The sequence below is a fragment of the Cupressus sempervirens genome, chromosome 5 (genome assembly GCF_028749045.1).
Source record: "Cupressus sempervirens isolate cs-2001-9-10 chromosome 5, ASM2874904v1, whole genome shotgun sequence".
Taxonomy (NCBI): domain Eukaryota; kingdom Viridiplantae; phylum Streptophyta; class Pinopsida; order Cupressales; family Cupressaceae; genus Cupressus; species Cupressus sempervirens.
In genome coordinates this window covers 259,352,451-259,364,315 of record NC_143122.1, presented here as the reverse complement: position 1 = coordinate 259,364,315, position 11,865 = coordinate 259,352,451, and the positions used below count along the sequence as shown (strand labels likewise).

General features: G+C 27.6%; 1 pseudogene; it reads right to left on the bottom strand.

The window, feature by feature from the left end:
* Positions 1-3,589: 3,589 nt before the first annotated feature.
* LOC149555530 (endoglucanase 16-like) lies at positions 3,590-10,314 on the bottom strand (annotated as a pseudogene).
* Positions 10,315-11,865: the final 1,551 nt, after the last annotated feature.

The following is an 11,865-nucleotide window of genomic DNA, read 5'->3' as shown; positions in this document are numbered from 1 at the left end:
TTGATAGAATTATGTTATCTTATGTTAGTGTGACAATTGGCATATATTTTGGATGAATAATCAATTAACAATTTGTTATCATAGAGGTAGAATACATTGGACATAATGATCATTTCGACTAAGATATTCCATTGAATTTTTAGATCAAGGACTTAACAATGTAGAGATGAGAACCTAGATTTTAATCCTTACTTATCAAATTTGAATAATATATTTTGGTAATGTGTTACTTGGTTAGTAATTCAAGCTAATTGAACAAAGAGTTAGGGAAACAGGTATAAAGGCATAATATTTTGATTAATGAATTTTCCAATGGTTAGGATATGAATTTTTTTTGATATGTGAGCTTTATTTATGATAGTTTGATTATGTTTTGATGACCAGAGAAGATAAAAGGCATATGGGCATGATTAGATGTAAGGAGCAATAAAGGACAAATCAAATATTTGTGATACCAATATAGTTAAGATTATAAAACTCCTAATAGGGTTTAGGCATGTAATAAGTTCAAGTACTCTAACAAGGAATATACACTATATATGTATATAATAGACCCCTGATAGGGTATAAACTTTTTACATTGTACTTTTGATTAGTGGATCATTTTGTGGGTATCATCTCCACTAGAGTTTTTTCTTGGTCAGGGCTCCCCTAGTTAGAAAAATATGACGTTGTTAGTTTTTTTTGTGGTATGTTTATTATTATTATTATTCAATTCATTGATATATGCAAGTTTATAGGTTATTTCTGAAATCCATTATTGGGCAAAAAATGTTGGAATGGTGATTATTCTAATAGCTACTGCAAAAAAGGAAAAATAAAGAGTAAATCATATCAAAAAAAATAAAATGTATATCTAGCACTAGATGAGACAGTCATCATTAAGAATATATAATTGTTTTTAAAAAAATTGTAGATTTGATAGGGAAAATTTTTAAGGGAGGAAAATAATTTCATTTCTGATAACTTCAAGTACTTATAATAGAGAAACTCTAAATTGAAAACTAATATTTCTTTTTTTGTACTAGTTATACATGTCATCTATAACATGTTTTGAAATCAAAGAAAAAAGGATTATTCACATATAGTTGTTTGGTAGGATCAACACCCTATTATTTTAGCAATTAAAAAATGGACTTAAAAATTTAAAAAGTGTATAAATTCTTGCTCAAAAAGTTAAACATTATAGGCATCAACTTCATCCAATTTTACACATTTCATTAGTTTAAATCAACTTCAAATTATAAAACACAAATGCCACTTTTATGTCATTAAACTTGAATGATTTGTGTGTGTCAACCCTGTTGTTATAAAAGTGTGACACAGGTATGCACTTTTACCATATCAACTTTTTTTTCCTTCTAGTATTTTGTAGGGGTCTTGCTAGGTGTGTGATGGCTTTTTTTTCATTTATTTGTTACTGGTTTTTTGTGTTAGTCTTTATTCTACTCATTTTTATTTATTTATTTATTTCTAGGACATGGGGGAGGGGGAGCTTAGTCAAATGCATTAATAGGTTCTTTAATGCTTAATCTTTTGTAATCTCATTGTATCCTATTTTTGGTTCCTTCAAAGCCTATTTTTACATTAATAAAAGACACACTCTACATCTATAATTCATAATTGTGTGATGTTACACATTGTTAATCAAGGAAATGTAGAAACCGATTTTTAACTAAATGTAGGTGTGCCTAAATATAATAGAATATTGGTTAAAATAGACATTTTAGATTGATTCATTATTATTATCAAGATATCTATATTTATTATATGTTGAACTCATGATAATAAAATTTATCGTCAACTATCATGTTCAAAGAATATATAAGAATTTGATATTCATGTCTACAAATCTAGTACTTGTTCTTATGGAAGTGAAGTTAATACACATATATTTTAAACTATCCTAAAAAAATTATCTACACTAAATACATTAATTAAAATGATTCACTTTTATTTTTTATATCTATGCAAATAATGTGTGGTGTTTCTAGTTCCTCCCTTTGGTAGGAATACTAATGGAATCATTTAGTGCCAATATTCGATTTACTTTACCAATTAGATTTCAAAATTCTTTAACTCTATAATCTATTATATAGTTTACTTTTTATTACATATTTTAACATATAAAAATATTATTTATTTCAATGTTTATTAGCTCTGGCTAAAACATGCAAGGAGACATTTTTTTTTAGAACAAAAACTATAAATAAATTAAAACATCAAACAAAATCCTGTCAAAAGTCACTCAGAAATAAATACACTCTCAGTTCAAATTAAATGCTTTTATAATTTTATTTTTTCTTTTATCAATTTTTTGTTTGTCACACTTTGATTCCCTCTACCAAAGTAGCACACAATTTATAGTTTCCCAACCTATCACTTTGACCATGCAGGTCAATGAGCAAAAATAGACCACCGTCATGAAGGATTGTTATTCACCAAAAGAAAATCCTCTAATCTAACCAAATAACTTGGGAGAAAATTTGAAGGAGTCACAAATTATTAATTTTTTGGCAATTTCTGTGACTTGCTTGGAAATGCACTTGAAGCAAGACTTCAACAAGATTTTTAAATTTAAATACTAATTAATTTTTACAATTAAACTTAAAGGTACTTTTATTTAAATTAAATATTACATTTTAAAGTATTTTTATTTAAATTAAACATTTTAATGATTGAATGTTTTTAGTTTATAAAGCTATGTAGACATTACAATATTAAATTGCTAGCATATATAAATTGATTTTAATCTACTTCAAAAATATTGATAATATTTAAATTATGAACTTCATTATATTTATTTATGAATGGTTAAATGATTGATATTTTCTAAATAATTATTTAATATCAAAGACTTGATTTTATAAAAGAGAAGACATAAAATATTTGACTTTGAAAAATTAAATTGAAGAGAAAATCCAAACTCAAGTAAATTAACAAACTTATTTATCTAAATCTTTAAAGATGAGAATATGATTAGATAAATTAACAAACTTATTTATCCAGCATATTTAGAGTTATGAAATTTAAGTGATATTAGTGTTATTATTACATTGGATAGTCAACAAACAAACATTATTTCTAACAAACTATTCTCTATAATAGTCTCATCTTAGTTAAAGACTTTTTCATATAATTTTTGGTTGTTAAATTCAATCTCATTTCACTATTCATAACAACTCGAAAACCATTACATATTAGGAAGGAACTATGACACTTTACATGTCATGTTTAAAATATTTCATGTAGAGATTCCATAAGTCTAGGATAAGATTATTTTCTAAATTCAGTGTATTAGTACACCAACCTATGCATTTATCTATAATTATAATAAAAGATAAAATTATGAGATGACTAAAATATATTTAAGTGATGTATTATTTATCTCAAAATATATAAAAAAAATTTACTAACTCCCAATTCAAAATAATCTCTCAATATTAGTTAAAATCATTGAAAAATACATATTGAATTTTAGGTATCAAATAAGATAGATAAAAGAAATTTATCTACAAGGATTCTTATGTAAAATAAAATATAAATAATAATGATTATCTTAATATTCCATGTTTAGTAGACCAAGTAATCAACATTGCCTATTATTTTTGCATGTAATGGAATAAAGTTTTGCAAGAACTCCAACAAGAGGAGAGTTTACATATGTTGTAGGTTCAAGCATAGTAAATTGAGACCTAATATCTACAAAGTGGTTAGATCTATCCAATCCTCCCACTACTGCCCCTGTTAATAAATTTGGATATGAAGCATTTCTATGGAACCAATCATTATAGCCATCTTTGCATGAGATATTTTGTGGGTGTTCGTGAATAGAAACAATAGATGCTCCTCTATGATGTGCTTGTTGTGGATATTTGTTACTATATCCTACCATGTATGATATATTCAAAGGATTCCTCCCCAATAAATAATCTACTTGTAAACATTGAATACGAATTTAAAGTTAGAACTAATTTCATTATTATATAGCTACCATTCAAACACAATTAGCAATACATTTTAAAAGTTAATTACCTGTATCTTGGCAAAATTCATAACATAGGCTGCTTTAAATCCAACTTTTCCACAAAAAAAAAGTTTGGTTATTACCATATAGTAGGTCACTATAAATTGCTAGTAGAAAGGAGACACTAGTAACATATTGGGAATTTACATTGTCTCTAATGTACAACAACCCTCCTATAGAAAAATTTAGATCAAAATATGTTAGCTTTAGAATTTGAATAAATTTATTAGGATTTTTTTTAACATAATGAATAATGAGCTTGAGGTTACTTGGTGTTCTACAAACTGAACAAATTGGACTTTTTGGAAGAAGTGAAACATATGAAACTTTTAGCATGGCTTCTATAGCTTGAGAATTGTGAGTGTCCTTGGAAATACAACTAATTGATTCAAGGGGTTAGTGATTTGCATAAAGTTGGAAAAAGTGGTATAGGAGATGAAATGAAATTGAAATGATGTGTAGTTTTAAGACATGGGTTAAATTTCATGTTTATATAATTTTTCTTCATAAAGTAAAATGGTAAATGACTTACGGTAGTGAGAAGTACTTGAGCTCGAGCATATTTGAGGTCCCAAACAAATTCAATAACATATGTGTTTAGATCATTATGTATTTTTATATAGTTAGAGTAGTATGCAAATTTGGTAGCTTTGTAAAGCCAAGATGCACCCCAAAGAAGCTCATCCTATTGAATTAAACATAACTTTGTTAATACTTAAAGCACATTAAATAATCAAATTTTGAGTTTCTATTATAAGTCTTCCACAATCATGAATGTACAAATATCTTCCAGATCAAACAACACAAGTGTTTTTTCCTCAACATTTTGAATCACTTATATTGAATCATTGCTAGGAGAAAATACTATAGTATATTCTTTTGGTGATCAACATAATCTTTTCTCTAGATGATGAATTATTGTAAGTGACTCAAAATATTGAGAAAAAATATCTCCCACTGTTTTATCTAGAAGAAATATGTTTGTAATATTTTGACTTTTCACTTACCATATAACCAAAATAAAAACAATAGGAGGGACACTCTCCCTGGTAGGTGCCATTATATTTGTTCGCAAATGAAAAAAGTTGCAATCAAAATGGTGAAATTCAACAACTTGTATTAAAGAAACACTATTTTGATTTATTAAATAAATGAATCGATAATTTTTTTTCTCTATATCTATTAAAATAACTCTCGAAACTAATTAAAATTATTTAGCAACCTACACTATCATCAAATTAATTATATAGGTGTAGTTCTAAAATTTGTTAAGTGATGCCATTTTTAAAAATGTTTTTATGCATAAACATATCAAGAAATGAGATTATCTTGTTGAGAGATGGACTTGTTCCTCTATCCTTTTCCTATATAAGTGTAGAGATTATTCACCTACATTTTAAATTATTTTCTCATTCAAAATAAGGTAGGGCCAAAAACATAGTCCTTACCTTTCTAACATTCATGTTTACATTTAGTAGCCTAGTAGCCTTAGTTTTCCTCCATGAGCAAAGTGTACATGATCTTGAGAACACATTCCTTTATAAAATAATAATGACCCTTCTAGGGAAATATTAAATACCACTACCATATATGTATTTTGAAAATATTTTACTTTTAAGAAAACTATAGAGCACAAATCTAATTTGTCTAAGATCAAATATCAAAAGAGAAAATGAATCCATGAATGTAGACTTGAACCAATCCCATGGATTTGAATATAGAGAAGACCTAGATCTATCACACAATTTAGGATATTTTATTAGTAGACGATCCACATTTCTTTAAAAGATGTCAACTTATTTATCAAATTTTCATCAAATATGTGCTCTCTTTTTTTCATAATACTTGGAAAACTTTGTGTTTTGCCATTGCATGTGACTCACTAGGTGAAATTGTAAAAATTATTATGTTGATTTTGAATAACAAAAAAATAGTCTCTCAAAGAGAAGAGTCAACATAATGGTATGGATCTTAGAAGGCTACCATCTTCATGAGGAAGGAGGACATAATGAATGGTTTCAACATTTATTTATAGAATTCTATAATGTAATGTGAATTGAATCCAAAGAATAAGGTGTCAATTTATAGCTCAAGTAATGCATCTAAATGTGTGCCCTCTGATTAATTTTTTATTGACAAAAATTACTTTAATAGCTCACAATCATAATATTTTATTTGAATCTTTCTAAAGATTCTTCTTGTTATGTTGTCTCAAGTATTGCAACACTTGAATTTTGTTTTAGCTTTCTCAAAGTGAATTCTACCTAAACTGCTCTAATCCTAAATTCTTAGGATTGAAATTTCTTGCACTATAGAGAAGGATAGATTTTAAGTAATTTTTTTTTTTGTTATTTTCTTGATTTGCGCATTTTTAGTTTTTTTTACATAGAGGCTTCAATTTTATTTATTGAATAAATAAATTAACCTAAAGCACTTTTTGTGTGTTCTTATGAGGATATCTTAAAGATAAAATAAATTATAAAATGTATTACTAGAAATGTCCTATATTTGATGTTATATCTTTGGTGTATATAAGTGCATAATATTTCATCCTTTATTTTTGCACCCTATTGTTCATTGGAGTAAATTGTACAACTTTATAACGCCTAAATAGAAACTAGCCTTGGAAATATTTTATTTACGCTCCTTAGAATAAACTAATATTTGAATAGTAGATCAAAGTAACTTATAATATATGTGGAGTTCATGATTCATTATTATGATAAATTAGACAATATTGACAAAAAAATCATTTTATTATTATTATTATAGTTAATTATCCACACATTCAATCATTTTCCATTTCATGTAATGATATTGTCATCATCTATATATGCTATTATTAACACAATTGGCTAGTCATTAACATAGTGATAATGTTTCTTTTCTAAAATTACTTTAGATATAATTGTACTATTTGCACCTTGCACCATATTCAATCTATATAAGAATACCTCTAGGAACACTCTTTGAGGTTAAGTTTGAGCCAAAATTGAAAGAGAGGTTATCCACTATTATTTGTAGTTTAAATTTTCTCATTTTATTGAACCCTTTTTACCCTCTTGAAAATAGTTCCTAGCCTCAAAGCTAAAGTTTTGTTTAAGTCCACTAATCTTTTAAAGACCCAACATGTGTCAAATAGATAATTTATTCTTTGGAGGACCATAAATTCTAGAAAGTGATCTTAAAAAGTTGTATTATTTCTAGATATTTGTGTGATTAGTAGGCTTAGAAAGGTCTAGTTCTTCCCTTCATCCTTATAAAATAGAAATTAGTATAAATTAGAAGAAAATTTAGCAGAAAATGTATTTGGAAGGTTTGGGAATGCATCAAGTCACCTCTAGATTCCAAGAGAATGATTTGAACTAGAAATTTATTTCATAGTCTCCTAGGATTTTACTTTTTATGACCAACCTTTTTCTAAAGTAACTTGAGTCCATAAAGTTAAATAAGGTGAGGTATTTATTAATTTTGTGCTTATTATCCATTTTTAGGAAGACATAGCTATCATGGTTTAAATATACGCACAAATATAAGCTTCACAAATAGAGTTTAGATCCTCTCAAACTAATATGGAGTTTATAGAGATAGAATCATTTCTTTGTGATTCAATAAAGGAAGGGTTAAGTAAAATATCTAACACTATCATAGTGAATTATAAAATCTTTGAGGGCAAATTTTCAACTCTCTCCTCTTTTAGCCATAGTTCAAAAACTAAATGTAAGGTAAAATCTACAATTGACTGAAATTTGATGCTATCACAGGTTTCAAATATGCTAGTATATATCTCGTGACCTTAAACTCACTCAATCTCCATGGTGTCTCTACTATTAAGTTCTTCCCATTAGACCTGACCTTATTAATTTTGATATTTCTACAACATCCATTATTTATGTGGACATTTCAAAACTATAAAATTGTTTCTTGATTTTTCTGATTAGATCAATAACTTGAAATTACATACAATCAAGTATTTCTAGATAGAAGTTTCTTCAACCTTTAATTATTTAAGTAACTAGCTTAAGATTCTTATTATATTTGCACAAATTTGATACAATTTTAAAGTGGATATTGTATTCTGCAAATAAAATTTAAAAAATAACTTTATTTAAATTTTAAAAAGTGGATGGATGTCCTTTTCTATTTGTATACCAAAACTATTTTATCCTTATGATTAAGCCAATAAAATTTCTCTATAGATTTCTCCTTTTGTATATTGCTTATTCAAAACCCTACAAATGTCCATTTCATTATTTTTTGTCATGTATCGAAGATACTTCCCCACATAGTAACGATCATAGATATAGCTATATATGTATAGTAGTTGTTGAAGATGTGTCTATCATGGGTTCTCAGGATCCCTAAACTTCAGCATAGTGGTTGATCCTCAAACATGAATATTAATTTGCATCTGTCCATAACTATGGCCTTCTTGGTTGACATAATAGCATCAAGTTTACTTGATTGGACCTTATTATTTCTCCTATTCATATGAAACCTATTTACATAGAAGAATAAGAAATAAAATAAAAACCATGTCAATTTTAATAGAAATTGTTGAAGATTTATCACGATCAGTAAGCAGATATGATGCCTTAACTAGAACACCACGAAATGTCTATGTTTTCTCAATGTTAACATCATTAGGTGCGTATGGTACAGAATCAAGAAGAGCATAGTGTTACTCACTCAATACAGGCTATAAAGAATCAATGGTAACATACCAATTTAGAACGTTGAAGAAGAAGTTTTGAATAAGGAGCGTATGTTCCTCTAAAAACAATAGAGGAGGCAGCAAAGGCTGCAGCTGTTTCTGCTACAATTTCTGAGCTAGGGGTGTTTTTATCAATCTTGTAAAGAGTTCGAGGAGTATCCATATCCTCTGGTCGCTCCCAACAATTGTGGTCTGCCACAGGATCTTGATGCAGGAGCATCTTGCATGGGAAAATTATTGGAAAAAAAAAAAAAATTTGGAGGAGAGAGAAAGTGACGAAAATTAGAGGAGAAATAATAAATAAATAAAAAGGGAAAAAGGAGAAAAAGAAAAAAAGAGGAATTTCTATTTTCGAGGTGCATAGGTGGCATAAAATAGAAAAATAAGAAAAATAGTTGTCATTCCATTAATCGAGGTGTGTAGGTGGAAATTCTAGAAGGTTTTGGATAAATCATGTATTTAATATTTGTTGGGTGCTTAGTTGTATTTGGGTGGGAATTTAATATTTATTTAAAGATAGTTGTATTTACCTTTTATCCCACATTGGTTGTGTTTGTAATGTCTTGGATTAGAAGTGCCTATTTAAGCAAGGCTTATTATCATTTGTAATCAAGTTGGAGAAATAGAAGTTTTTGAATTCTAAGCTCTTCGAATGTAATCTCTCTTAAGGAAGCTTGAGAAGTAGAAGTTCAAGAAATGGAAGCTCTTCTAATGGAAGTTGGAGAAATAGAAGTTCTTGAATTGTAAGCTCCTCAAATGTAATCTCTTCTAATGAATTTCAAATATTAATGGATGCTTTATGAAGCAATTTTGTCATCTCTCTATCTCCATATTGTTGCATTTTTGGTTGTGAGTTGATACGGGTGGTGTGGCCCGTCATCAGATCTCCAACCTATGTTTTTGTCATTGAATCAACCACATTAACATATAGTTTTGCAAGGATATATATTGAATGCTACTATTTAAAATACACAATTATCTATTCTAGTAGATTTGAGTGATGTAAATAAAGTATGATAACATTCAATATATGAATATACAATGAACACACTGATTAAGAATAAGTACCTGTGCCCATATCTGATTTGGAGTTTCAGTGGCCTTGAGAAAATAATCAGTACCCCATTTGATAGCATCTCTTACATTCTGAATGTCACCTGCAACTGTCAATTCTTTCTCATAATGCAATGCCCCCCAAGACAATGTGGTGATAGTGATAGTCAATTTTTTCAAACAAAAATTGAGGAATTGGAAGGAATAACACTCACCTAAGAGTTGTAATAAATAATTAAACTAAATGATTAAAATTTTTTTTAAAATTATTTCAATGTATTTCTTTAATCAAACAAACTATTTATAATAATTCTACAAAATAAGACATATATATATATATATAATTGATTATATTATTATAATATATATTTTTCTATTCTAAAATCTATCTACAATAATTGAAGTGTTCTAAAATCTCTTTGAACAAAATAGATAACAAATGTGCTAAAAATTAGGAATAAGAGAAGCAATACAAATATTCTGATAAAATAATACTTCCCGCAAACTCACAAATCCCCATATAAGACTCTAATCCATTCATCCAATTAAAAGCTAGAAAATTAATATATATAAATTCTGAAGTTAAAAAATTGACATGTATTTCTTCATGAACATAATACTTATAGAAAAATGTGAAATGAAATGAATTTGTATTGGTAGAATAGAAATAATTTAATAACAAGTTAACGTGAGTAATCCAAAAAATGACGCAATGGTACTTAGCCTACCCTACCGACAAGTACTAATAACTAAAAAAAAGCCTAAACAATATTTTTCCCAATTTTAATCAATTTATTATTTGGATCAAATATGCCTCACTATGCTGGATAAATCCGGGCCAGTAAAACCTTCCTCACGCAGTTTGAGTTTCTTGGCATCTATGGACTCGTACTAATTAGTATGTTGGGGAAGCATCGTTTAACAATTTAGAACTCCTTCCCAGCATAATACTTAAGCACTATATTCATAATGGCCAAGTGACGTGAATGTTAGCCAATCACTACCATTGATACCGCAAGCCCATAAATCCTAACAGCAAAGTGACAAACAGTTCTTAGAAATAAGCTATATTCTTATGATCACATCACTCTTATGATTTTGTTTAATTGTCTCGTAAGGCTTGCATCATCACTGAAATAAAATAAATAAGTCAATTGTTAATAAAAATAAACCCATATTAAAGTAAGATAGATTGGATAAAAATATATAAGTTATGTTGCTATCTAGGGGCAGTAAGAGGATATAAATGCTATAAAGTTTTGGTTGTAATCAAAAGGTGCTTCAATTTGAGCTAGAAGTCTTAAATTTGCAAATTACATTTAGTAATAGTTATTATGTCAAAGGTGCTCAAGTTAAACGCTGATAAAAATATGATTCAATAAATAGAAAAATCTAAGTTTTGTGGCTATTGAGGGGGTCATAAGAGAACATAAATGCTATAAAACATGAATTTTAATCAAAGAGTGCTTCATTTTGGGCAAGATGTCATAAGCATACAAATTAAGCTCACTAATAGTTAATTTGTTAAGGGTGGTCAAATCCGACCTTTAATGAATAAATATAAAATAAAACACACATGGACATAGCTTTGTTGTTAACAATTTGTAATAAATCAAATAAACAAATTACAAGAAAATGAGGTTTACTAAAATAAAATAAAGAAAATAAATTTGTAATTTGTTAAAAAATCATATTAGCTTTTAATAATATTTTAGTATAATACTACAAAATTATTTTTTAATGTTTTATATTTTTGACATTCTACTAAATAGTCACCCTTCTATCTCTACTCAAGCTTTATTTTCCTAGGTAAGACATTCAAACTAATTAAATTTTACATACACTTCATACCGTGTTCATTTATTTGTATAAACTACCTGATCTAGATTGCAACAAAACACACAAGAGCTTATCATAGCTACATTCTCAAGTATTTTAATTTCTTTTAATCTACTTTATAAAGGTTGAGAATATTTTTATAATCAACCCAAGATAAGGTTACTTTTAGATATATAGTACCACACTATTCCCTTAGTATATTGTGTGTTAGATCTTATTTTTGTTACCCTTC